This window comes from Taeniopygia guttata, chromosome 1, assembly GCF_048771995.1.
Source record: "Taeniopygia guttata chromosome 1, bTaeGut7.mat, whole genome shotgun sequence".
NCBI lineage: Eukaryota > Metazoa > Chordata > Aves > Passeriformes > Estrildidae > Taeniopygia > Taeniopygia guttata.
This window is the reverse complement of record NC_133024.1, coordinates 9,311,178-9,338,729: the sequence shown is the minus strand read 5'-3', so window position 1 is coordinate 9,338,729 and position 27,552 is coordinate 9,311,178. Positions and strand designations below refer to the sequence as shown.

The 27,552-nt window shown below is 36.9% G+C and overlaps 1 protein-coding gene and 1 long non-coding RNA gene across 22 annotated transcripts in view; both read right to left on the bottom strand.

The window, feature by feature from the left end:
- Positions 1–27,552, bottom strand: part of ROBO2 (roundabout guidance receptor 2) — a 1,029,224-nt gene that overhangs the window by 823,759 nt on the left and 177,913 nt on the right. The gene's annotated exons all lie outside the window — the stretch shown is intronic.
- LOC140685241 (uncharacterized) overlaps positions 1–27,552 on the bottom strand; it is a 262,181-nt gene that overhangs the window by 218,848 nt on the left and 15,781 nt on the right. Inside the window, exon 1 of the long non-coding RNA XR_012058547.1 lies at positions 1–27,552. This exon is cut by the window's left edge and continues 41,111 nt beyond it; it is cut by the window's right edge and continues 15,781 nt beyond it. This is a non-coding gene — a long non-coding RNA (uncharacterized lncRNA).

Below are 27,552 nucleotides of genomic sequence, written 5' to 3'. Positions count from 1 at the left end.
TTTGGTTTTTATTCTGTTGGTTGGTTTTCCTAAGGGAAACTCTGGAGAGAACATGAAGTGAACTATGTAATCAACTGCTCAGGAGTAAGTCCATGGAGCTGGTACAAACATGGCCTGTGTGTTCTGACAGGAAACTCAACCAATTCAGGCTTGTTTTCATTCTGGTCTTGAGGGACACTGTGTGGTATTTCCCGACAGAAAGCATTTTTCAAAATTAGTCAGAAATTCTTCAGCAAGTTGAAACATCTTCACAACCCAGAGAGGTCCATTTCCAGTCTGCAGCAAAACATTCCTGACCATATACTCATGGCACCACTAAAGGCCACTTTGCTAACCAAAAACTGTGTGAAATTCTTCTAATGGACATGGAGTCTAATAATACCCTAAAAAGATATAATATTGCTGTTGTTTTCAAACATCTAAATCACTTTATAGTGTCATATGCACTTAGGAGTAATGAAAGTTGGAGAATACCTCAGCTTTTAAGAACAAAAGGATTGAAGGTTTACAGGCCCAGTGACCCAAAAACATGGATAAGCTTTATTTTCAAGAAATTTACCATTGCATTTTCACTATGAAGGATTTTTTAGATTACTAACAGAAGCACTATGATCATGTTGTGCTAAGCACATCACAAAGAGCCATTAATAACGTCAGACCACAGTTATTTCTGGTATTTCTCACATTTTTTTATGTTTTTGAATCCAGAATGCTGTAAGAAAATTCAGAGTAAAAAATTCTAAAAATACCAGCATAGTTTTCATGGTTATTCTGCTCAGTTAATTTATATGCAAGCATGTTTTTTATACTTTTAATGAGAAAAGGAGAGGGAGACTGAAATCAATGATTCAAATCATCAATGTACAATAGCTAAGAAATGTATTTTCAACCTTATTAATACACATAAATCAATCACTCTTCCAAACAATAAGATTTGTACAGGTGTCTAAACAGGGTTACTAATAAGCCAGTCAAGATTATTATTCACCCTTGCTGTGCAAAGAAAATGAGCTTGTAAGCCACAGAGCTGCAAAAAATTTGACACAACACAAAACCTGAGATCCTCGGGAGACTGCTATCCAAATAATCTCACTCTGGAGAAAGCCTGTGCAATAATGTAGCTTGGAGGGGTAACATCAATTTCCTAACAAGTAATTAGGATTTGCATTATTAATGCAACTGATATTCTTGCAAATTATGTCTAAATATATGCAGATTTGAAAAAAAAAAAAAAAAGGAATACCCACAACATTTAATGACAAGTGCTGTCATTTTCAAGTCATTCTAATAAAACTATAGATAAGAGCAATGCTGAGCTCACCATCTTGGTAAATTTTAATCATTAGTACTTATAAACTGAATGCAGCTGCAGAAGGTTGTGTAGAACTGGGGCGATTAATTTCCACCCCATGCTCAATACAATGTTTCTCTCAGATGAAGCACAGTCCAGTCCATTAAAAACCAAAGTGTGCTGAAATCGCTTCTGGAACATCATCTGCCTCACCATGTTATCGGTCTAAACAAATTAGGAACGGTTCATGTCACCCTGAGTCAATACTGAATGAAAGCAGACTTTACCCACCTTCGACTCAGTCTGGCTTTTCCCCACTTTGACCTACTTAAGCTAGATACCAAATTGCTTAGTTTAAAAAAACCAAGCTCTTCGATCTACCAGTGGTGGTGAAAGGGGCCCAAACATGGGAAATTTTAACCTGTTTCAGGTGAAAGGAACGATTTTGCATGGTTGGAAAATGTAGTTCTCCTCCGTCCCCCCTCCCAGTTTATCACATCTCTCACTAATTTTACAAAGGATGCGCATGAGCACAAACATGGGGAACAGCAGGTTTGCCATCCACTGGAAAGTGAAATGAAAGCAGCTCAAATCACCAGAATTTTAACAGTGTCTCATAGTCTCGGGCCCTCAAAACTGAGTAAAAGCGAGCAAAGAAAGGCAAGGTTTTAGGTAATTACTTCATCTTGCAAGGGATTTTAAATTTTATCCAACCTTTTCCATTCAATTGATGCAACAAACTCTCTGGAAAGCCTACTTAGAGAACATAGAAATCATACAGCTTTTTGCTTGTCAAAGACCAGCTTAACGGTTGCTGAGCTTGAGAGAAGAATCCCAAGGTAAAAGGCCCTGAATCTTCACAGCCACACAAGGGCTGAGCACGCACAGATGTGTGTGGGTAATTAGCTTGTTTCTGTGCTAATCAGATGGGATATGGTGGTCCATCTTAGCCATTTTCTAGACCACTGACCACCCTCCCTCCAGACAGACAGGCTCTCCCCTGAGGTGCAAGGATCCAAAGTAAGCAGGTGGCCATTGCAGGCACAGCCACTCTGTGCAATGAAGTATTTGCTATTAAACTAGCAGAAGGACCACAAAAACTCAAGTGTCATGAGGCATCCTTTAGACAAAGAACCATTTGAAGCATAGGGGACAATTTCTTTCAACCTTTAAACCCTTGCAAAATGAGAGTAGATTTTGCACACACCTTTCTTAGTTCCCTGATATAGTCTATCAATTTTAATACAAATATATAGGGACAGAGATGAAAGGAAGAAGAGATTAATGACCAGGCTTCCCTCTGAAAAAATTCTCTAACATTTGTATTTGTGCACATCTTGAGTGTCTTCAAATCAGAAAGTGCCCAGACTCAAAAAAATAATTTATTACTTTGGTAAATAAGATTAATACAAAGAAAAGCAAAGAGATATTGGCTTATATTTTATCTACAATAACATAAAATGAAGAAGCAAAAGCAGCTACCCTGGATGTAAGGTACAGATAGTATAAAACATCACATCAATAAAACTATCTTAATAAATAAGTGTTGCCTGTGATACAATCTTTCTGCAGTGATATTATTATCCATTTCTAAGCACAAGAATACCCCATTTTATCATTGTTGGAAGAAAATGTCATTGAAAGCTACACTATTTGATACATTCCCAGTTAATCATTGTGTTTGCTAGTTAAATGAAACTTGGAAAAAATGACAACGGAAATGTCATGATTGAACTTTTGACCCCACCTCTTTATCTCAAAGCTAGTAAGAATTTACATCTTTTATCACAGAAGTTTTATTAGGTCTCACTGCTTCTCCCTTCTACAGAGGACAGCAAAACTTCCCTCTTGCTAACACACTTAATCAAGTCCCAAAGGATCATGATCCCTAACTTGGAAATTCCAGCTTTGGCTATTGCCCAGTAATGAACAAAGTCATTGTGGCCACAAGCATATTAATTATCCATGGTAACACCCAAGTGGCATTAACTGACTTCACTGCACCCATTTTGGTGATTTTTTGCAGGAGCAAAGACCCTCTTAAGTTGGACAGTGACAAATAGTTTATACAAATAAATTTTATTTTTGTACAAGAAATATAATTTTATATGTGATGGAATAATATGTTTCATGTTACAGTGGCAAAAAAATGCAGAGCAGCTTTTGTGTTTGCATAGGCTTTCCTCTGATGAGAAATAAATGTAGGAAGTGAAGAAAATACTGACTGGCAATAACTGGATGGTAATCAGTTTGAGAGAGATGCATCCTTAGCACTGCAATTAACCTCTATTTCTGCCATATCATGGGCACAGGTACAAGTACCATGTTAGCCAGGCAATATATCAGCAATATCTTGAGGTAAAATAGAGAAGAAACTCCATTCCAGGTCCACTCAGTGTGGAGATACACAAACATCACACACTTCATGTTCAAAACTTGGAATACCTCTCTGGTTTCCCACAAAATTATTATCCTTCACTAAATTCTCTTTGGAAAAGCACTGCATTTGTATCAATCAATCCCACATTCATCAGAAAAGTTGCACATTACTGAGCACCATTATGCAGCACATTTTTGTACAGCAACTTATTCCAAATACTTGAGGAATTTGTGTTACAGAAGAACCTCAGACACTACTGTTCTTACTTTTAGAAGGAGTGCAAAGAATTTTTTTCATCAGTATGAGACTTTTATCTAATGAGGGCACCACTGAAGAAATAGTTTCACCTTAGGCAGACCGAGCTCTCTCATGAACAAAGATAGTGCATTATAAAAAAAGGTGTTTCCCTGGCAATGTCACAATGACAGCCACATCACACACATCAGAAACCCAAGCAGAAAGTCATTAAATAAATGCTGTCTCTGAAAAGATCACACATTTTGCAAGAAGCTTTCCAGCCCTCCAACAACCTCCCAAACTGCAGCAGACCATACCAGAGTAAGATATACAAACCCTGACTGTTCTCTTTACCATCTCTCTTATGTCTCCTTAATTCTCTTCCCATCCCCACCAAGCTGACCCTGAGAAAACCCAAGGATCCTGCAGAGGTTCCTTTCACTGCTGGGCTGAAAGAGGACCACTGAGCTCTTCAAACACTGTTTTTCACCCTGCAGGTGAAATTAAAAGAAATACACCCCACAAATCTCCATGTGAGAACAAGCTAAAAATCCAAGGTGGGTTTATATGGCTAAATACAGGCATATGGAGAATGCCATTTAGAATCACACACATTGCAGCCTTGGTTCAACTCCACACCCATTTTATTCTCTGTACATTCTCTACACAACACTTCCTCTTGGACCTTTCAGCTCTGGTCCCACAGAAAAGTTTGCAAATCCATAACAATTCCAGACACTGTGAATTCAAGCAGGTGCATTGCAATTTTTATCACAACCTACTCTCAACAAATTCCAGAATACCTCAGGGAAAAACAATTACCCTTTTTTTTGTCGTGAAGGTTTACATGCTTTGCACGTATCCTGCAGCTAACATCCTTCTCTGTTCTGCATCTTGCAACTTTCCTTCAAGACATTCCAAGTGATTGATGCAATCTACTTATAATTGGAACAATCTTTTAGAAACTTGCTCATGTTACAAAGGTGGAAAAAACCCTAGCCAGAAATCTGGTCAGTGTGTTTTGATTTTTTTTTTTAAATTTGTGAGATTTAAATAAATTTTTTGCATTTAGGCAAAAATATAAAATTTATGCTTGGTTCCTTGGACTGAAGAATAAATATTGATCTGCTGAATGGAGTACATGCATCTTTAATTCCAGTGTCTGCACACCCTCAACTACTTTATTATGATTGAACGAAACTCTTACATTTAGAGATTTCTTCTTCATCAATTATATATCATACACTTTATATTTGTTTGCCTTTTCAGTCCTTTCAGTCTGTAAGCATGTTCTGCCATCATGATGCTCCCTGAGGATTTGCACATGTGGTTTTCCCTGGGCTGAGCAGGGTCTAGCACACTCCCTGTAAATCAGGGAGCAGATACCAATTTCCTGAGTAGCAAACAAAGTACTGTGCACTGATCAGGTAGCTTCTTTTCAGACAGCAAAATAAGGAGGTACCTGCTCAACTGGAGGGTGAGGTGTTCATTTTGCTCTTTTATGTTTTATTAAGCCTTTATTTCACCTGACTTTGACAGTCTTGACTGGGAAAATAGAAAACATTTTCTGCTTTGAATACATTCTTCTTGAATGCATCTGAATGTAAGGCTGCATGCAATAAACAGAGAAAGCATGTATGTGGATTTATGAAAAATCCAAATCACTTGAGGATTAATTACAGAATTAACTAGTCTTTTTGCTTGTTGGCAGAACAGAGTCCTGTCAAAATTGAATCTTCAGTGCTGTGTCCCTCAAATCCTCACTTATGAAACAGCAGTTAGTGTACACCTGTATCAATAAATTGTGTATATTAGGAGAAGTGTATCAACAGATCAACATCATTCATGTTAATGCTTCCATGTACACACCACATCAGGGGAGTTTTACCACAGTAATGCTAATCTTCTAGAAGTCTAGAAAAGATCATCTGTGCAATTTCAGCTACCTAAATTTAGGTGGTTATTTGTATTTTTCTCACCATGAGAAGTGAGCTGGCACTTTAGACTGAAAAATCACTTTCAAATGCAGTAAATAGGTGCAAGTTCTCAGGTGCTCAGGAATGTAATCAACTCACATATCCCTGAACAAGGATTTAAGTACTTAACTTCAAACACACCAAAATTTAAAATGCTCTCCTAAAACTTGAAAGGAAATAAAATCAAAATAACACAGGGTCTGATAAAGACATACATATGTAGAAAGCACTCATATCTCACCTAGAAGACTCATTTACTGATCAAAGCAGAGCTCCAAACAGAAATTTTGGTTGAGCACAGGTATTTTAAGGTCACACCTGATCTGTTCTGTGCTGGTACTTTGCTCTAACTTTCCTGGGTACAGAACACCCAAATAACTGATAGGAGAAAATCAGCAAGATGATAATCTTCTAAAATTTAAATCAGTAGTAGACTTTTCTATTGGGAACAGTAGGTTGAACTGAGGTAAAAGATAATATGTTGTAGTTTAAAAGCTAAAAAAGAAAATATACAGAGATTTGAAGTTATATGATGCTGTACTACGCTGATAAGCCTTCAGGAATTAGCACAAATCAAACATGGGCAGAAATGTTATTCAACTCCCCATGGAGCTATTAATGTAGGATTACTGGAGATAGACAGGAACACTTCTTAGCCATCTTTCATGCAAAATGCCAAAATAAATATGACTAAACTTCTTACACAAACAGAGTTTTTTCATGTGATTCTTCAGAGATTAATAATGACCAAGCCTCCCCAAGAAGTTGAAACAATGGATAAGTCTTTTAAGGAGGAGTAAGCAATAACCTGTACTACTGAAAAAAGCCAGGAATATGGACTAAGGTTGAATAACTTAGCTTGAGAACTTTTGGTGTGGTGCATACATTCATTTATAAATAGTCATATCTGTGCCCCTAAAATCTTTCACATTCATGGCTAGGAAAGAATGGATATCTCTGCTGGTTTTGAAAGTAATGATGCGACTACTTTTCTGTGAAAAATCAGGATTTTCCCCAAAATACTAATTTCAATGAATCATAAATCTTGGGAAACATTTTCATATTTACAATACTTTCCAATAAAAATTTAGATTTTAAAATAAAGCTGGAACTGTTTGACTTGTTATAGAGAAAAAAAAAACCATGAGAGAAATAAAAACTTTATATAGTGACTTTTTTCACGTCTCTTTTCTGCTATAAACATTTTGAGTTATCTTTTTCTTTTTTGAAGCGATTTTACTGCAGGTTTCATTGGATACAACTCTTCTCAGCATTAGATACTACTGACTTCAGGATACAACTCTACTTCTATGTTTTGAAATTGTCAGTATAATTGAAATTAGCTTTTAAATCTGGAACAAAATATTAAAGCAATATAACACTATTCCTGAAGCATTTAAATTATCTATTAAAAATTAAAATACAGTAATTACAAGATAGTTTCATTTTCATATTCAGTTTTCTAAATAAATGCAAATGTCTGTCCAAGATTTTTTCTTTTGTTTGGAACACTTGTAAATTACGAATTGTGCCTAATGTGTACTATCACATCTAAAATGTCATTCATTTGCTTTTACTACAAATAAATGCCTTCTTCATGGAATTTTCATATGGTTGCAGTAGAAAGCCTTTTGATGCTCTAAGAACTTTTAATATGCAACTCATTTGCAAAATGCAACCCTGAAAGACCAAAGAGAAGGATGCTCATCCTAAGATGCATCAAGGGCCATTGTCTAGAACACACACTGCAGCCCACTGCTCACAAAGGGCATATGGTGGCTGTGTGAATCCCAAAAATCACCTCTATGCTATTCTCAAGCACGGCGACTCAACGACCTTGAACTGAAGCTTCCATGCCAGTTTTCATGAAAATTTCTCATTTGCATTAAAATTTCTTGGTTTTAATTTAGGAAAATTTCTCAACAGAGTAAAACAAAACTTCTTTCTTATATAGCTGCAACTTTGAATTATTATAAATAAATAAAACAGGCATATTAAGCTATCCATATGAGAAATTTACTTTATATATCTCTCTCTACTATATGTTCTTTCTATCATCCATGAATGATCTTGGCTCCTTAGCTCATTTGTGTGATGCCACTTATGCCATGCTCGTTGTTCTACCTCTGAGGCATTTCTAGCTGTAATATAAATAAAAGCAAAAGCAGCTTTGAAATAAAATCGATTCAATTCAGAGGTAGAGGCTTGCAGAAACTCATCAGCTGGCAGATCCTAAAACACGCATGGTCAACTAAAAAATACCAGTGGTGAATCAGTACATTTTGACATCTCCAGGAAGGTGTGCACATACAAATTTTCCCTTGAAGATGATGTATGAGTAAATTACAGACATGCTGAGTCACATAATTTAAATTTGAATAGATGTTTGTGCATCCTAGTGGGATTCTTTACTAACACTAAACACAGTTCCTAACCCAAATCCCACTATTGTGAATAGAAACATTTCACTTTGCTGATCTGTTCCTTGCTGCAGTCAAAAAGAACAAAATTCCGTGTAAAAATAAAATAAAAAAAAACTTTCAAAAAATGCTTTCAAAAAAAGCAACAGAATGAGAAGAGAGGGAATGACAAAAACAAAATTAACTTCTTCTCTTACAAAATAAATTATTCCCTTTAGTTCATTATCCTTCTTAGGCTGTGACAAATTTCCCCAGATAGTGTTCAATAGTCATTTGATACATTTGATGCTTAATGCTCTCCTCATGTCTTCAGCACTCCAGCTCTGAAAGCCATACTTGTCAGAAATAAACTTAATTGTTACAGCACCAGTATTAATAGTAAGAGGGAAAAATGCTTCAAGGAAGGAAACTTCTGCACTTGAAACCACTCATGTGGCTGTTTGATTAAAAGGAAGTTACTGAGGATTGCTGTGAAGATTCCCTTCCCCACAGTTCTTACCCATTTCAAGGATAAATGCATAGCAACGTGCCTTAAATATTATTGTCCTTTATAGAGAAGCATTTTTGAGAATGTTTTATGATAACTATTTGTTTGCTGTCTTGCCAGAAATGGAAAGAGCAACCTGGCATTCACAACTGCATGGTTCACCTAATGCCCAAACCCCATTAGAGATTGCTCTGCCCACTGAGTATCCATTCTATGCCATGCAATGTACATGTACTACACCAAATAAACCTCTGGAAATCCTCCTAGAGAGCTCACAAATGACTTCTGCAGTAACTCCCAATCTAAAAACATATACAGACATAAAAACACTCCAAATGCCCCTGTGATACTTTTTATTCAAGAGTGAATTTCTTTATTCACAGTGCTGCACCAATAAGGATTTTAGGAAATACAACTGTTCTGCTGGTAGAGGTAGCATAGTTGAATTTAAAGCAAATTCAAATAACTGCATAAACAATTATAGTTCTACTCCTTTTTTTTTTAAATCAGGTGGTAAATTATCTCCAATCACCCAAATATGAAAACATTGTTCTTGAAATAATTTAAATCTCATCACCTATACTTCCTTTCTTTTTTTTTTTTTTTTTTTTTGTAGTCTTGCCTGCACTGAGGATTTATAGACTCACAGAGATAACCAATCACCTTTCTTATTGTTGCACGTATTTTAGATGCTAGACTAAAACATTGGAAGGAAGACAGAAGGAAAAGAAAAGGAAAAAAAATAGAAAAAAACAAATATACCAACTGCTTTCCAATCTGATAGGATTTAGAATAGCTGATGCTACCAAAATTTTCAGAACAGTCATAAAGTGCTCTATTTCCAAGTTGCAACAAACGCTTCCAAAGTTAGAACAATATTTTGCCTGGAGTCACACAGTCTTTTCCATAGAGCTGAGGTCCTGCAAGGCCTACAACACAAAATAATAAATAAATAAAATTCATAACTGGAAATGAGATTCCCAGGTGAGGGCTGGTCCATATCTGAGGGAGGCTGAAGTTGGGACAGCTGCACTGTTCTCTGCTGCTTTGTCTGCACTGTCCCTGCCACAATCCCATAGCACTTCTAAAAGTGTCCTCAATACTCACACTTTCTCTGAGCCAGCCTACACCAGCACTGGCAGCTTTCAAGTAAAATAAGCCCACATAAAAAGTAAGCAGATAGAAAACCTGCTTTGGGATTAGCTTTTAGCATCAGATAATGCTTGGGATGGCTTCACCCGCTGTTGCCCTGAAATAATACTTGCACTGTATGTCAGCAGCTTTGTCTAAGGATAGAAGGAAAAACAAATGGTGTTCACAAACTGTGAAATGAACAATGATGAACAAACCTGTCAGAGCACAGCTACTATGTACCCATCATACTCAACATGTTAAAGAATAATAAAGTGCACTGATAAGAAAGAGTATATAGAATATTTCAAAATCCAAGACCATAAGTTTCCTTCTTTTATATACTTACTTTATCATGACTTGTTTTCTAAGTACTTTTTTTTTTTACTTTAACCTCCTTTATCAGAACAGTTTCTAAGCCTATATTGCAGATTTTTTAAAGCTACCACATGCCTTTGCTTAGATTCCCACCGAAATTTAATTCTAAACTTTGAAGTTGAAATGCAAAGGTAGGGGATGGATGTTTCAATTTATCCCAATTCCAGAAATTAAGGCACAGAATATTTGATAGTTTCCCAAGATAAATACAAACTCTTTTTTTTTTTAACTATAAATTTTATCAGATTTGTCTGTCCCACTCCATATTTTACAAATGTCTAAATGTATCTGTATTGTTGCAGTTAATATAAATACACCTCTAATCAAATAGACAGCGCTTTTATGGCACCCACTTAGCTCAACAAAGCTGCAGGTACAAAGAGAACCTCTAATATTCAAGGGAGCAAAACCCACAATGTTTCCAAGGGGTAGAAAGGCCTGCAATTTAAAGTGATTACTTCCTACATAAATGATCAAATATATAAGACTGGGAGGTAGTATTTGGGTCCATTATAATACTCAAGGAAGATTAGACACAGATGAATTCCAAAAGATGAAGAACTAATCAAAATGTGAACATCAGAAACTTGCAGACTTCCCATATGTATTTCACAACTTTTTTAACAGATGGAAACCAGCTATAAACAGTTGCAGCAGAAGGGGGAGGCATTTTGCATTTTCATGCAGAAAAATGAAATGGAAATATATCAAACCACATGATTTCATTTTGTTGCTTCCATGTTTTGCATATTTCCCATTTTCATAAACAAGACACTGCAAGCATGCGTTTGTTTTTCCTATTTGGAAAGGGAGTGGAAGGAATTTTCAATTTTGGAGCGAATTGTTTTTTAAATACTTGTAGACTTGTTCTTTTCTTGTAGAAGAAAACAAGTCTGACCTCTTAATGATGAACTGTACTTGATTATTTTCAGTAACATAGAGTTGTTACATCACCCAAACTTACAAAAATATAAGTAGAAAAAGACTTAAGGAAAAGGATCACTGTCATTAAAACAATATTTATATGTAAAATAGCAGGGGATTAACAACTGCTTTTCTTTCAAACTTGAACCAAATGTTTCAATGACAAATTTGAAATTTTGGGAGGCAAGATTAAAATGTTAGATTTTTCTACTGTTTATGTAGCATAGTTTTTTAATTCATATCACCAGTGTTTCTGTATCACATGCAGAGATTCAGTATAAATATTTTATTTAAATAATACTCCTAAAATAGTAGGCATATAGCCTATGGGCTAATGAATAGCCCATAGGCTCCATTAAAATAAAAATATAAGAAATTATAACCAACATTTAAGTCACCTACAATTAAAGCCAATTAATTTTATTGCTTAACATGAAACAAATAAGCATTAAAAAGCTACTTCACAGCAACACTGTTGAGGAAAACCTAGAAGGCTGATGGATGTGGTACGTGGCTTGGGGAGTCTTCTGCCTCTTCCTCAGCCTCTCCCTCATCACTGTTTCAGCACAAGGAGCAGATTTCACAAGGACATTTTCCCTTGAATGAGCACAGCCAGTCTCCTTTTCTCAGTAATCTTATTTTTCTCCTCGTCTTGTGAGTATCTCAGCAGAGATGAGAGGTACTGCTGCTCCCCCGCTGCAGGCTGTGGCACCTCAGAAATGCAGATATCCTTGCAAATTCCCACCTGATGCACGTGGCATGCAAAGCAACAGAAACAGTGGGGATTCCAGAGGGACTACGGGCATGATTTGATTTTTGCTGCCTGTAGAGGTGGAATTTGCTCACCTCACCCAGTACAGGCCTGCAGTAGGAACCTCCACTTTCCTGGGTATTCCAGTGCTTTACTCTCCCCACAATCTGTCATTCATTAGCTGAACCATTCCTTGAACAGGATTGCTCTCTGATATAGAGTGATGGCCACACTGGAGGTTGTATCACAGCATGCCAGCAAAAGGGAGTGCCAGATTCTCTAGGAAACTCTGCTTAGTGCTTGGCAAACACACATACTTGAAATCCTGACACTCCTCTCATAAAATATTTTCCATTTATATATGAAAGTGTCGAAGTTTGGAGCTGAGTGATCATAGGAGGCTCTGCTTTCTAGCCATGTTCATAATATTGCTCTGAGCATAAGAGGGAGGAAGAAAGGATGATCTCTGTGCCTTGGGTTTCTGAGCAGGCCTCACTCTGCAAATGCAATCAAAACCATGCACAGTGTAAGAAAATAGAGCTTTTAATATTTATGTATGTGCAACACTGAATTTCAGCTCCTGAATGTTTTGTTTTGAATCTTAAATGTAGTTCAGAAGCTAGGGCTCTTTTCCTTGCCATTCCCATGATTCTGCCCAACATTCCAATTAATACTTGTGTACCTTTATATGCACCCATATACAGATGTACGCCTAGCTATGAAGAAAGAAAGGGAACAATAGCGTGTGGTGTTGTCCATCAGACAAACCAATAGGGTAGGAGGCTTTAAAAACTAGTTCCCACAAAAGAAATAAGAGAGTTTAGGAGACGTAAAAGAATCATTTATCCTTCTTGAGCCTGACCTGGTGGCTACACATACATGAAGATAATTTGTCACTGAGGGGACTCCAGGAGATGCTCTGCAGTAGGGAGATAACCTGTGGCTGGTGGTTAAATCTGAACTAGGGAATGCAGGTATCCAAGATGACTGGGGCTGAGGGAGACCAAAGATGGTCTTCAGCAGAACCTAGAGTGAAAGCTCAATGGGAAATGATGAAACTTTTCTACTGTTAACACCAAAAGAGAAGGAGAAGAAGAACAAAGAGAAAATTTTGTTTGCAAAACTAAAGTAATAATTCAGACCTTGTCAAAACTTAGAAGTCAATTTTGCAATTTGTTACCATGCAGGTTATTTTTCTTAAGTTGTTTTAAAATTAAGCTTTCATGATCAGCAGGTACTAAAAAACCTGCCAGCGTTAAAAAAGGACATTATTAGGCATTCACTACCAAAGCACTTGAAATAAATCCATACACCGTGATAAAACGTTTTAAATTATGGCAACTTAATCTTTCATTTGTAGCTTCATACAATCTAAAAGTGGACAGATGTTGAAAAGACAACAGACTATGAGAACAGAAAAAACCCTGACCCAATAATTACGTCTGCCATAAATAGCAAATAAGGGCAGACAGAAACACTTTTGAAAGAATGGAATCAGGAAGAAGACAACTTTTTATCTGTTGTCAGGAATAATGATTGCAGTCTCCATGCCTCCATAAAAATCATTTATTAGTGTCAGATGGCTGTATCCCATTTCATTCCTGATTTACAAAGCAGACTTATCTGTGTGCAGATAAGAGAGGAAGAAGAGGATGGCTCAAGTCATCGTTTCTTTGGCTTTTGGAGAAAACCAAAAGAAAGAAACAAGTTCTGAGAGGCTTGATCTTGTCAGTGAGTCTGTAATTAACACCTGCCCAAATATGAGATCAGCATGCATTTTCATCTCTTTGCAGAACATATAAACCACTTTATACAAAGCAGATTGGGTGATTCCATTATTTTCATCATGTCCTTAAAATAACACCTTTGCTTTTCAGTGCATTTCCCCTCTCTTCATCTTACAGCAGCTGTGTACAGCCAATAATGCATGACACAGTTGAAAAGCTGGGGGTGGATTGTTGAGTTTTTTTGAACATCTAAATTCTTGTTTTTCTGACAAGCCTGCTAATCCCAAGTGCTGTTTTTAGATACCAAAATTATATGTTAAAGAACAGATTCAGGATTTCCTTTTCAAACCCCCGTAAAGAGAAGATTGCACACTAAAAGAGAAAGAAAGAGGGGGAAAAAAAGAAGGTAATTTTCATACTGCTTAGTGTTACTTTGTGCATCAATGCATTTCAAGGATGAGAGAAATTGTAAGGGTTTCTGGCAATAACACCATGTGCTGGTTTTTCTCCTGTCACCTGCACCTTGAACAAAGTGGCAGGCAGGGTTAGCCAGTGGCCACAGAAAGCCACCAGCCTGGTCAGTGCAAAACATCACCAGGTTCAGGGAAGTTCAGCCATTCTGGGACCAGAAAAATTGTCACCCAGGTGAAGGGAGGCGTGTGTTATCTGCGTCCTCCTACACACAAAATTCCATCAACTTCAAGAGAAACTCTTTGTTATCAGTGCTGGAATCTTCACACAAAAGGTTAGGATGACAGTGGATTAGGAAGTATGAGAAGGTGCAATAAAGAATTATGAGTTACTATGCCAATTTATCTGTCCACTCATAATTTTCCTCTATTTCAAACTTTTATGCAAGTAGTAACAAAAGGAAAATAAAAGGGATTGTTTTCACCTGAAATAAAAGGCCTTGAGAGTACTAAAATGTTTAAAAAAAAAATGCTAGCCATCCTGATTGCACTGTTTTTGGGCACCATGAATTCCAGACTCAATATGTGAAGAAGCAAACTGACAGCCACAAAATACTGTAGAAACAAAACTTGGAATAAGATTTCTCCTGTCCTCTACATTCTGAGAATGTAATGATGTTGCTCTTGAGTTTCCTGAAGTCCAGTGTCCAAACCTGCTGATTCGCACCCTGAGCCTCATGCTCTATTTGAATATTTGGATGAATTTCAAATAATTGAATTATCTGCCCATAGTAATAAGTATACTAAGGTTTTTAAAAATTGCAATAGAGCTTTATTTCACCTAAGCTTTGATATCAGAAGTGGACAAGCATTTTGGGTTGCAGTTCATCTACCTGTTTTGTCAAATGTGTTAAAAATGCCTACTGCTTCCTACTGACTGGAAAAGGAACTCCAGGGTAAAGAGTTTAGGGTGTTACCATCTCTGCTGGATGTACTAAAGGTAGGAAAGATAATCCCGCATGTCAAAAGATTATTGTGTAAATTTGAGTTTATAAATAAAGAGGATGGAATCCAGTATGAAACAGGTTAGGTGATGTGCCTTTAATCAAGAGCAAAATAGTTTTTCTCCATTAGAGAAGAAAGAATGAGGAGATGATGTCTTTTAATAACTTTACTAGATTGCATTCAGCACTGTAATCTTTTGAATAAATATGAACTCAAACCTATTCTTTTATTTCACCAAGATTTTTACCTAAGGTACTTGACACTATGCATACCAGAAAACAATGCAGCTGAAAAATACATGCAGAGGGAAATAACCAGTATATGTGGCCCCGAAGGAAGATTTTTTTTTCCCATGAATTAATATGGTACACTAGAAAGTTATTAAAAATTTCAGGAAACAATTATCAAAACTTTTAAAAATCCTTTAGGGTGTGCAGCATCTTAAAGTGAGTAACCCAGTCATGTATTGAATGGCATTATGAAAACTGTTTAGAGAAATATTAAAAAATAAGGAATCACTGTGTACACATAGTTTAGGATAAAGACATTAACACTTCTCTAATTAGAAATCAATAGCAGAAATTTCAGACAAAATCATAGACCATAGTGGAAATTGCAAGGTTTGAAAATTTTTGAAGCTTCCAAAAGCCCCCCACACAGACATCCATCTTTTGACGTCATTTGAAATGGTCTTTTTTGGACCTCTGTGTTTTCCTTGCAGAATGACACTGTAGAAATATGAGTTATAAAATTATTAAGTTTTTCTTCAACAAACAACCTCTCTCCTGATTGGAATTAGGGAATTAATTTCACCCATAAGCTTGCAAGTTCCCATCTCTAGAGTTACTCTTACAGATAAAACTGATAAAAGCAAATTACTTACATCTTGCATCAGGTTTAAAACTGCATGCAAGTTAGATGCTTTTATCCCTGGAAAACAAGGGCTGCTGCTCAGAACAAACTGGTCTGTCAGGCACTGCCTAAACTTTGGTTCTTGTACCACAAAGTAGGAAAAACTGAAAAATACTTAGGCAAATTACGTGCCTGATTGCTTTTTGAAACACCCTATAAAGGCACACCCTACTAATATGATATTTCTTCAGAATCTGCAAGTATATGGTTTATGAGATACATACTGGTTTCAATTTCTCCCAGACAACACATTTTTTTTAAATAAATTTTTTTCTTTCAAAAGATAGATAGACATGGGGTGTTTAAGAAGAATCAGGTATTCATGTTCTGAACTACTATTATGAAACGTAGGCGCAAGTACAAGAATTCACAGCTTTGTGATCAATAAGATTCTCCAAATCTGGGTGTGTCATTTCTTTGTAGATAACACTGATTTTCTTCAACTTTTTTCCCCTCAGTCTCTCCTATACCATCTCTACTGCGAGACATTTTAACAACCCGTTTTAGAACTATAACAATACTAAGCAGTTATGGGGAGGATCAAACCAAAAAGGAAAGGTCACCATAAATTATATTTATACATTCCTAAATTTAATAAAGGGAGGAAAAGTGCAGCAAGAAAAAATATAAGTTAGTTTCATGGTTAGCAAAGAATGAACTCTAAAGAGTTCACCTTCTCAGAAGATAGAACAAGGTAAAAAAAAAAGATAAACATAAACTGATAGGAGGAGAGATGAAGTTAGAAAAAAACTTAACAATATTAATTCGACTTTGTGTTCTATTTTTTGCATGAGACTATCTGGCATTATTTTTCACAGAAGAGGCTTCTACAGATTCTAGATCCATAAACAAAAGGCTTATTATTTACAATGAAGCATACTTCTCAAGTTGTTTTATGCTTTTGCCAGTATGTAAGCCTTCCTTCTGACCAGTTTTGATCAAAAGTAAATAGCACTGATTACCAAAACTGCACTACAGAGCTTTGTAAATTAGCCAGTAAATACTGCAGAGACACCTCAGCACAATGCTAAAAATGTTGGGGTTGCGGTATCAAGTTGAAACCTTTTTACTTGTGAGGACAAGATTCCATTACCTCATTTTGTGCTGAGTAGCACCTTAATGAAGGAAATACTCCAGCTGACCCCAGGAGGATTCACAGCTGTGTTTTGTGTGAAGGGATTTAGAATCTGATCCAGTGACAAATTCAGTATTAAGAAACCTGCACCCTAAAGACAGCACGGAAATATCTGAGCATTCAGATCATGTGTGTATACCTATAGTATAACAAATGTAACTCTTTATAAAAATGAAAATACACCTAAATCATTTAACCAGTATTTAATTATAATTTTATTGTATATTTTACCTTTCCATTTCCTACACAGCTTATCAATGTTAACAAGATACCACTAACTTTTGTCCAGCTAAATATTTTTGTCGTTGAAAATGGCCAAGGCAAGATGGCAAGTGCTGAGACCTGAACACTTCCTTAAGTCTAAATCAAACCCCGATATTGCTGCCTCTAAGGCAGACGGAGTTGAGCTCCTGTTTTCTGCCCTGAGCAGGTTCAGTGGGACACAGCTCAGCAGCTTGAGCTGCTCACCCACCTGAAAATGCAGGCTTGCTCCACAGAAACCACCCCAGCAACAGCAGTACCAGCCAAATGAGGTCACATAAACAACTTTCTGAAATCTACAGCTTTTTCACCTTTTTAAAATTTGTTTTCATCAATAGAAACACTACCCCAAAAAAATTGAAATACTACTGTTTAGGTAAGAAGTTACAATTACTTTTTAAAGACTGAACACCTATTTTCTACTAGCACTAGTTTTCTCTCACTGTCTAAAATGTAACTAACTCTATGGGACTCTATTTAAGATACATGTGTATATAAATCTATTCAGTGTTGTACATAAAATAATTTTGTAAAAATAAATCAAAATATAAACTCTCTTTATGCCATAACTGCTATCAATATTTCTAGAAGACATTATTTTCATTTAATCAATGATTTACAAAAAGTAGCAAAGTAGTGGACCCCTAAAAAGAATTTTTTTGAAAGACTCTACATTGCATGCAGCTGAATTTTTCAAGACAGAAAATAACCCACTTTGTTCTTTAATGCATGTTGAAGGAGTTAATCTTATTTCACATAAGCCACAAGCTTATTGATGGAGCCAGAAATTTAAAGCACATCATCATCATTAATCATGAAGCACTAGATCTATTAAATCATTTTTGTATACATGAGTGAGACTAAAGAGGCAACAGTTTGTTTTGTTCTTTCATTTTGTTCAGAAAACAATTAATTTCCATATTATAGGGACAGGTCCTTCACACAAGCTAAAGGATGCAAACCATGCCCTGACCATACTCTGGTGAATGTACCAGTGTCGCATTTTTTTGGCTCCCTTAAGGAGTCAGAATCCACCCAGCTCCTTGAGCGCTTGGTCCACAGAACAGAGACTTGTTTTACTCTCAAGCAAGACAGATTCAAGTTCTAACTGCAAAAATGGAACAATCAATCCATCCTTTTTGGCAAACTGAAGGACTAATGGGTGGGAAATAGGATAAGAGAAGGTGATCAAGCAAAAGTCCTGGGGCAATGCCACAAGAAAATCCAGAATGAAAGACCCAAGAGCAGTCCCCAGACAGCTCCTTGCAAAGTCCATTTTCTTTTGCTGTCACTCAGCATTTTGGAAGGAGGATATTTATTTATATATTTAAATATTTAATTATTATTTAGTTACAAGTAGCAGGCACAGACCACAAAGGTTTTAAGGATGTTGATTTTTTTAACCTTTCAATTGAGGATCTTCCATCCCAAACCAAACGTACTTCTGACACAAATTATCTACAACTCATCACAATGTGCAGAAAGGAGAAAAATTCTCTTTCCAACCTGCACCATTTCTGTACTCTTCCACAAAGAAAATTGCTGTCTGTGTCCCATACAGATGAACACTGAAAAGCAGACAGTCACAAGGACCCTCATGTACACTATTCACCTGCTCCTATGACCAAGGGAAAGCTGCATCCCACATGTCCAGAGAAGAAGTGGCACTAATTCCAGCCCCTATCTGAAACTTCAGAAGAAAAAATGTTTATGCACAGTACCACTGATATCTCACTCTTTTTTCATCTAATTCTCATGCCTTAGAAATAGAAACTTAAAAAGGTCTAGTAATAGAGGGAACTGTAACCTTTTCTTACTTTATTTTTTATCAGATTAAAATTTTTAATTCCCATTGAGTTTCACATTATTTCCAGCCACACCATTTTTCATTAACATCATCCTTCCCATTACTATTGTGCTTTGCAGAACTGAACCTAAAAACCAATAAACTAAGCTTTCAGTTCATCTTCTTTGATGCCAGCCTTCTAATCTTACAGTAGCAAGACAGGACACAATAAGCAGAGCTGTAGAATGACTGCATTGATCTACTAGGGAAAAAAAAATTCTGCTGATATGGACTAAGTCAATCTCTCTGCAGGAAAAAACTTACACAGGGAGACCCCAAGAGATCATAAATTTACAGCCTAGCTTAAAATTATGGAATTTATAATAGACTTGCCATATATTTAGTGAGAGGACTTTTAAGGAAACTGCACAGCTGGATTGCTTTTCCATTACTGCAACATAACCATCAACTGGGAAAACAAATACACCCTATATTAACTACCAATATACACAGATTGAAAATAATCAGGCAGATCACAAATTGCACACTAGACTATTAATATGAAAAGGTATCTAATATTTCTGTACTTACTCAAATTGGTAGGTGCTCTTTTAAAGCTTAGAATGATGGAGAGTTCTGGAAAGTTTCCTATTGAATGCCTCTTAATTTAAGGAAGTAAGATTATATATGGAGCAAAACTGAAAAAATCTTGTTATTTAAGGGATGAAAATCCTTTGGGTCTTGTTCCAGATCTGGATAATGTCCTTGACTCTAGCATGTGCGGTGGAACCAAATAAGGTATAAAATATATTAAAGAGATATTTCATGAAGAAATATGTTATCCCATAGCAAAAGCGATGTAAAAGCAAAGCTCTTAAAGAAAAGAAGTCCATCTCAGTTGACTGATTAACTAGAGGCTGGTTTCTAGCTCTGAAAACCTTTGCTGAAGCTGACATAACTTCTCCAGACCAATGATGTGTATGTAGAACAGTAAAAATGTCAGGTCGCCACTTCTTTTTAGAGGACTAAATACAGGGCAAGGAAGATTTTTGCTTGAACTATAACACCTGTATACATTATGGTTTTTAATTATATTAGACATTTTAATACTATTAAAACTTCAGTTGAAAATTATCATTACCAGACTCACCAACTGTTTCTAACTAGACTGAGAAAAAATTCAAAACCTGAGACTATTGGATTCAAGTTCTGTAGCATCACAGAATCTTAAAAAGGCCTGGATTGGAAATGACCTTAAAGAGCACCTCATTCCAATGCCCCTGTTGTGGTCAGGGACACCTCCCACTAAAATCAAGTTGCTCAAAGCCCCATCTAATTGTGGCCTTGGACACTTTCAGGGATGGGGCATCCACAAAGAGCACACGGGGGGTTCTGGGCTGCCAGTGCCCACAGATGGGGCATGTCCAGGCTCTCACCCACCAACACCCCCAGTCCTTCTCCCAGGGCTGCCCTGGATCTGTTCATCCCCAGCCTGGATTCATACCAGGCATTGCCCTGGCCCATGTGCAGCACCTCGGACTTGGCCTTGTTAAACTGTTAATTTGGATTGATAAGATTTAGCATGAGAAGTGAGATAAATTGGACCACTTCCAAATAATGCATGAAGTATATTGTATTTTTGTTCTCTTACTAACTACCCTGAGGAGTGTTGTTGCACTTTTGAAAGTCAAATGATACAAGCTTTCAATAACTTATAGGAAACACCCACATATAAATTAATCTAATCACAAAAGTTTATAAAAATATTTAACAATTTGCTTAACAAAATCCTTCCTATCTGTAAATGTGATGTACCTGGGATATCACAAAAAATCCTCCTGAAACAGCAAACACAACAAATGTGTAAGTAGTGGTTATTATTTGCAAAGAATTGTGCTGGAATACTGATGCTGTTCTTTACCATTTATTTTTTTTTCCCTAAAGTAACAAAAAATACAGATCTGATAGTACAGCTTACTTTCAGACAGGAAAAGTTTTGCTTAAGTGAACACAAAAGTTTTGTACTTCAGTATAAGTTTTCTTCACAAAAGTACACTCCTGTTTCTTCTTTCATTAGAAACTTTCAGCTTATCCTACCACATGAAATTGCAATAACTGTGCTGTCTTCCTTGCTGGAAGAGGTAACTGCTGTCTATAGACATTCCTTTACAGTGTACAAGTATACCAAGACATATTAACTCTTCAGGAATCATACCAAAATATGAGCCTCTGGACTCCAGCAGCTTGGATGCTACATTAAAATAGTTTAAAACATTGTACAGGGATTTCCACTAAAATACCAAAAGCCATGGGTTAAGACATTTAGGCCAAGTGAAGATGTGGAAAGGGACCTAAAACTCACAGTGGGTCTAATTTGTCTAGTTAGCAGACACACAATTGGACGAATTTATGGGCCAGTGACATCCCAGTTCACAATGAATATTTCACATTAAATAATATTTGGCCTAACTGCTAGGCTCACTTCTGAATACATCTGATTCTCCCCACCAGGAGAAAAAAGGCCAGAGGGAATCTCACCCTGCAAGGACCTTGGGTGTCCATTCTACTCTATCTCTTCACTGGAGGAAAGCCTGCTCTCCATACCTTGTTCCTACTCTTTATTTTCTCTCACAAGGCTTCAAGAAAGATTGAAAACCCTCTAAATCTGGGGCTACATCAGGGGCAAATAGGACCAGCTCACTCGAAGTGGGGACTGAAAATCTCAGTTCCTCTGTTTCTGGTAGGACAATCTGCCCAAGAGAAGCTCTGCTCTCTAACCTGTCTCCTCCCTCCATCCCTCAGCCCCACTGCTCCTTCCCCACTCCAAAATTCAACCAAGCTGAACCCCCAGCCCGTATCACTTTCCTGCCCTCAGAAACCAAATTTTGGTAATATAGTCCTGATCTAGACAATCCAGGATGATGATCTAATACCTAAGCCAGTACAGCAGGCAGCACCTTGGAGATCCAGTTTGATGCTTCCCAGCTGGGGAAGGAAGGGCCAAAATGAAGCAAGACAGGGCTTGGAGGCCACTCCTGCCTTCTCCAACTTCCACAGCCTGTAAATCAATTTGCTGTTGCACTTGCAGTCAAACTACACTAGGAAATTTATTATCCAAATGCCTCCCAAAGAAAAATATGTCTCTTTAGAAAGTACTTATTTAGTAACTGATTCTGCCCTCTTATGTGATTGTATATTTTATAGGTCACAAGATTTAATTTTTCTTTTTTTCAACCAAACTAAAGATACTTGTTACAAATGATGGATGGGACAATCCTCAGTCCACTAATTTCTCTTGACTTCTTTTGAAAGGCTATGCAATATATATTTCTTACTCTTTAACTATATTAATTAAGACTTGAGTGTTGTACATTGTCACTGAAAACCTTTTGAGGGTCTGGCATCTTTTATCTCTTTTATTCAATGAATAGATCTTTTAAAAATAAAAAATTATGCAAAGCCACTAAAGGAACACTCTATAGCCCTTTTTATTTATCTGAGAACCAAATGCTTCCTGACTATCCAAAGTACTTTCTCCATTGTTTGCTATCAATCCCTAGCACAGCTGATACTCGAGGCAGAGATTTTCAAAATGCTGCCTAAGGGATTTAAATGAGGATTATTTTTCTAAGTCTTCATTTTCTTCTTTCAGTGAGCACCCTCAGCCTCTACTCCCATCTATTTTCTATTCCACATTAACAGATTAGACTTCAAATTCCCTCTGGACAAAAAGATACTGCATCTCAATTCAGACTGTCAAAGTTTTAGAGCCATGGAAGCTAGAAGGAAGCAATGCAGCTGCTAACTAACAATTACACCCAACCCCTGCCATGTGCTTTAGGTCAGAGGATCTCTTCTCCCCGACAAACAGCAAGAGGACCAGAGGAAACATCACCAAGCTGCACCAGGGGAGGGTCAGGCTGGAGACCAGGAAGAACTTCTTCACTGAAAGGGTTGTCAAGCCTTGGAAAGAGCAGCCCAGGGAGGAGGTGGAGTTACCATCCCTAGCATTGTTAAAAAAAAACCAACCCAACTGGATGTGGCACTCAGTGCCATGGTGTGTTTGACAAGATCATGATCAAGCAAAGGTTGGACTCAATGATCTTGGAGGTCTGTTCCAACATAATTGATTCTGTGACCCTCCCATCCTTCAATTTTCTTTGTTGAGGAAAGCAAACAACCACGTGCTTAATTCAAGCACGAACTCACAGTTGAGCAACTAAGCAAAGATGGTTCCTTGATTTGGTGCCCAAAGAAAATATTTGCAATAGGCAGATAACTAAAGATGCAGATGAAGGCAAAGTGGGATTTTGTAGGGGAGCCTGGTCATCTCTCTGGGATTCAGATCAATTAGAATTATTCATCTATACACTTCTGAAAATTGCACCCATTTGCCACTTTGGGCACTTAAATAACTTAAGGGAAATGGACACTTTCCAGTAATTTCAGTCATTGAAAGTACTCAGCATTAAAAGGCATTCTTTGGCTGTTATAATTCTTCCAAAATGCTCTGCTAATGGTTTTGGTTATGACTGTGGTCTTTGCCCAGGGAAGAACTGGAGAGGCTGCAGCTCAGTTACCTTAGGAGGTGATTTTCTGATCCAACTTGCCAATTTAAAACAGCCATAAAGAAAGTGTTTATTTACTTCATAGCTCTAACATAGAAGATTATTTTCTACAAATTCTAAATTACTCCAGCACTTCTCTATGTCAACCACACAACACAAACTTATTTTAGGGCAATGGCAGGTGATTGTGAAATACCAATGAGCATAGAGAAGACTCTGGATCTGAAGCACTGACTAAAATACCCAAAATACTCACACATCTCAAGGTTAAGAAAAAGTTCTGGTACAGGAATGAGACTATGTCTGCTAGAAAATCAAGCTGTGACTGTTTCAAGTTGCTGTTTTCAGTGGAATATCAGGGATGATATTGCTTTTCTTTCAGATGCAGCTTGAGAGGAAATCACTTTCCTAATCAGCTTGGGTTTATATTTGTAATCAGTGAAGCAAGCTGCTTTTTTGTCACTTTTGCCACTGCTTACTAAATATCTAAATATGATTTACAGTCTGCTATACTGGTAGCTGTACAACATGTATAGTTTTATTTTCAGTTTGCAGAAAAAACATGGTGAATCTTGTTCTGCTATGGGTAAACCGTATTAAGGAATTACATAAAATCAATGTAATTTCAAAGCAGGGGGTTTATTTTGGTTTTGCACGTGTCTGGTTCATAACTCGTATACTGCAAAAGGTTGAAGATTAATTATAGAAGCTATTAATGTAATGAATTAGGTGAAAATGAAAAAAAAAAAAAAAAAAAGAAAATGGGCAAGAGATTTGAGAAAGGGCTGTCTTCCATGGTCAGGGAACCTTGGAAGAAAAAGAGAAAAAAGATGACCCATGAGAGAAAAAAATCACAGTAGGTTGTAATGTATACTCTTATTAGTATGACATTTACTGGCATTTCAGTCATATTTGAATTTTTCACAACTTGCCCTTGTCTTCTCCCCTAAGAATGACTGCCAGTCCTACTATTGCAATTTGCTATCTCTGCAATGTGCAATTATATTTTGACACACACCCCTGATCCTTTTAATTATTATTATTTTTTCTAATTGGATGAATTTCTAATATAACCTAAAACTAATGGTTTATAACTGTGCATAGTTTGTAGCTGATGGGACAGCATAGGTGATCAATAATTTTAATAATCTTGGCTAGATTTGCATGCCACTATTTTATACAATTAAATATAAAATGAAAGAAATGAAACCCACAAATCTCAGTCAATTACTGAAGTAGATTATCTGTTTTCAAAGAGAATGGGCCAGATGCTCAACTAATTTAAATCAGCTCAGCTCACTGATATTTACATCAAGAATCTGCCTTGGTATTTTAAATCCCTTCATCTCCAGTATGTAAATACATAGAGAGCTATTTGGGACAAAAACTGTGCTCATGTGATTGCTAATTACACTAAAGGTTGTAGTGCATAGCAAGGTATTCAACACTACAGCAGGAAAGAAAACCTGCTCTCATATTTTCATCATTTATGGACTGAAATAAATATTGCTATACATTACCAATAATCATTTTAAGACTATTTACCATTGGGATGTAAATTAAAAGTTTATCATAAATTAATAGATTTTCAAACACAATTTCTGAAATGCACATTTTTGCAAGACAAAGTGTTAAAGAAAATACTAAAACCTTCATGGGAATGTTTAAGACTTCTCCTTAAAAGCCTAATTGCTCCCTTTGGAGACATTATAATCTATTGAGTAAATACTTATTTATAGACTTTTTAATTGGTGGATTACATTAACAGATATTAGGATATATTTTGAAGGCAAGTATATTGACCTTGTGGAGTCCAATGCCTCCTTATATATAGCACATTTACTGGCAGAAAATTCTATAATTCTAATTATTAGTGAAATTGATTTTTACAGCTTCTGCAAGATTGAGTTCACATATATTTAAAGGAAATATTGGCAAACTGTGTCTTTTCCCTAATAAACCATTGGGAACAGTAGCATTTAAGTTCTACTTTCAGCAGTCCTTAAGCAGTCAGAAACCCAGCTCTTTACTTTATCCTTAATCTCTGAATTTAACCACAATAAAAATAATAATAAAAATCTGTATTAGCATTCCAATTCAGCCATTTGGAGTAAGCTCAGGAGGGAGACATCATTTTTAAAAGGGGACAGCAGGAGCCTGGAGCTATCACTGCAAACCAACTCAAAGACAACTCATTGACCATTTTAAACCTGCTCATAAATAAAGAACAGATAATGAAAGTAGTCAAAGCACCAAGACAGAAACAAGCTAACATGAGGGGGCTACCAGACAGGACCCAGCAGCCCAAACACCATAAACTTCAGAATGGAAATGAGAGAAACAAAGGGCATAGCTTGAGGTGGAAATACATTTTTCCACGCCCCCTCCATAGTATGTTTCGATGGGGTTATGCTCTACTGCTTTTTCTCAGATGCTCCATCAACAATTTTCTGTATGGGAAGCCTCTTTACTAATTAATTGTACTTTGGTGAAGAATAACTAGGGAATTGGTAATGAAGAGCCATTATAGGAAAGATCCTTATATTTTTGTGCTGTAAGAGACAGAAGCAGCACAATTTGGCAGATCACCTAACCTCTGTATTTCTCAGATCTCTATGTAGTTATTAGATAAAACTCTCCCCAGGCAAGAGGACTGTAAGGTTAAATTTACTTTTGCAGAGGAGGGGAATAAAAAAAATTATATTTGTAGTTGCTTGGAAGGGCAGATCCCCCTGTAAGTAGGACAAGCAAAAAATATCAGACATGAGTCTGGACAGTAGGTTCCATCAAAGCTGGTAGAAAAGTTTGCAGACTAGTGTTTTTTCCTGCCTTTCAACAAAGCTAGACTTATAAATGGCATGGTCAAACAGATTTCACCTGCAGGTGGTAGTCAAAAATTAAAGCCCTGATTCCCAGCTTAGTCGTTCCTCTGTAGTAGCAAACACAGGCAGTAGAGGTTATTGAGCTGGATAAAAAGACAAATGTGCTGCTTCCTCCCAGAAACAGTGAGTATTAGGCATCACTGTCAAAAAGTCTGAATAAAAGACCTTGTCTTGGTGTATAGACCCCCTGGTACCACACTTATGAAATTCTTGAGTGCAAAACTGGTGTGAAAAGTCATTACATAAAAGAAAAAATGGTTGGTTACACAGCAATACCTGCTATTGTCAGCAACCTTGAAAATCAGCTTGCCAATAGGGGCATCAGCTGTACTTCAAAACACTATGGCTGAGAAACAGTGAAAAGAGTAGGTGAGGAAGAAGCAGGATGAGAAAGTGCAATAACTAAGCCACTGTTCACTCCTGCAGCCACAGCTCAAAGCAGGAATCCTGAGACTGCTCCCGAGTTGAGTGGCTGTGTGCTCACAGACAAACCACAGTGATTCCCAAGGCTTCCTTTTTCCTCCTCTTCTCATTCCAAGCTCAAGGTAGAGAGCACATCAAAAAATCACCAAGACAACCTTGGGGTTTCCACCTTCCCTTCCCCTTGAGCCATAACTACTCTCCGAAAGGAAGAAGGCAGAAATGGAAGCCAGATTTTACAGCTGCTGGCCAGGAGCCAGAACAGCAGCTAATGTTGCTAAAATCTGAGCCACGGTTTGATTAGATGGTGGAAATACTTCCTCCCATTTTTTCTTCCCCTCGAGATGAGCATATGTCACTTTTTGCGTTGCAAGACTTACAAAATTATTTAGAACCTCAGATATTGTGTACACATCATTTATATCACGTGCATACATACATATATATATATCTACCATATATGTCACACCT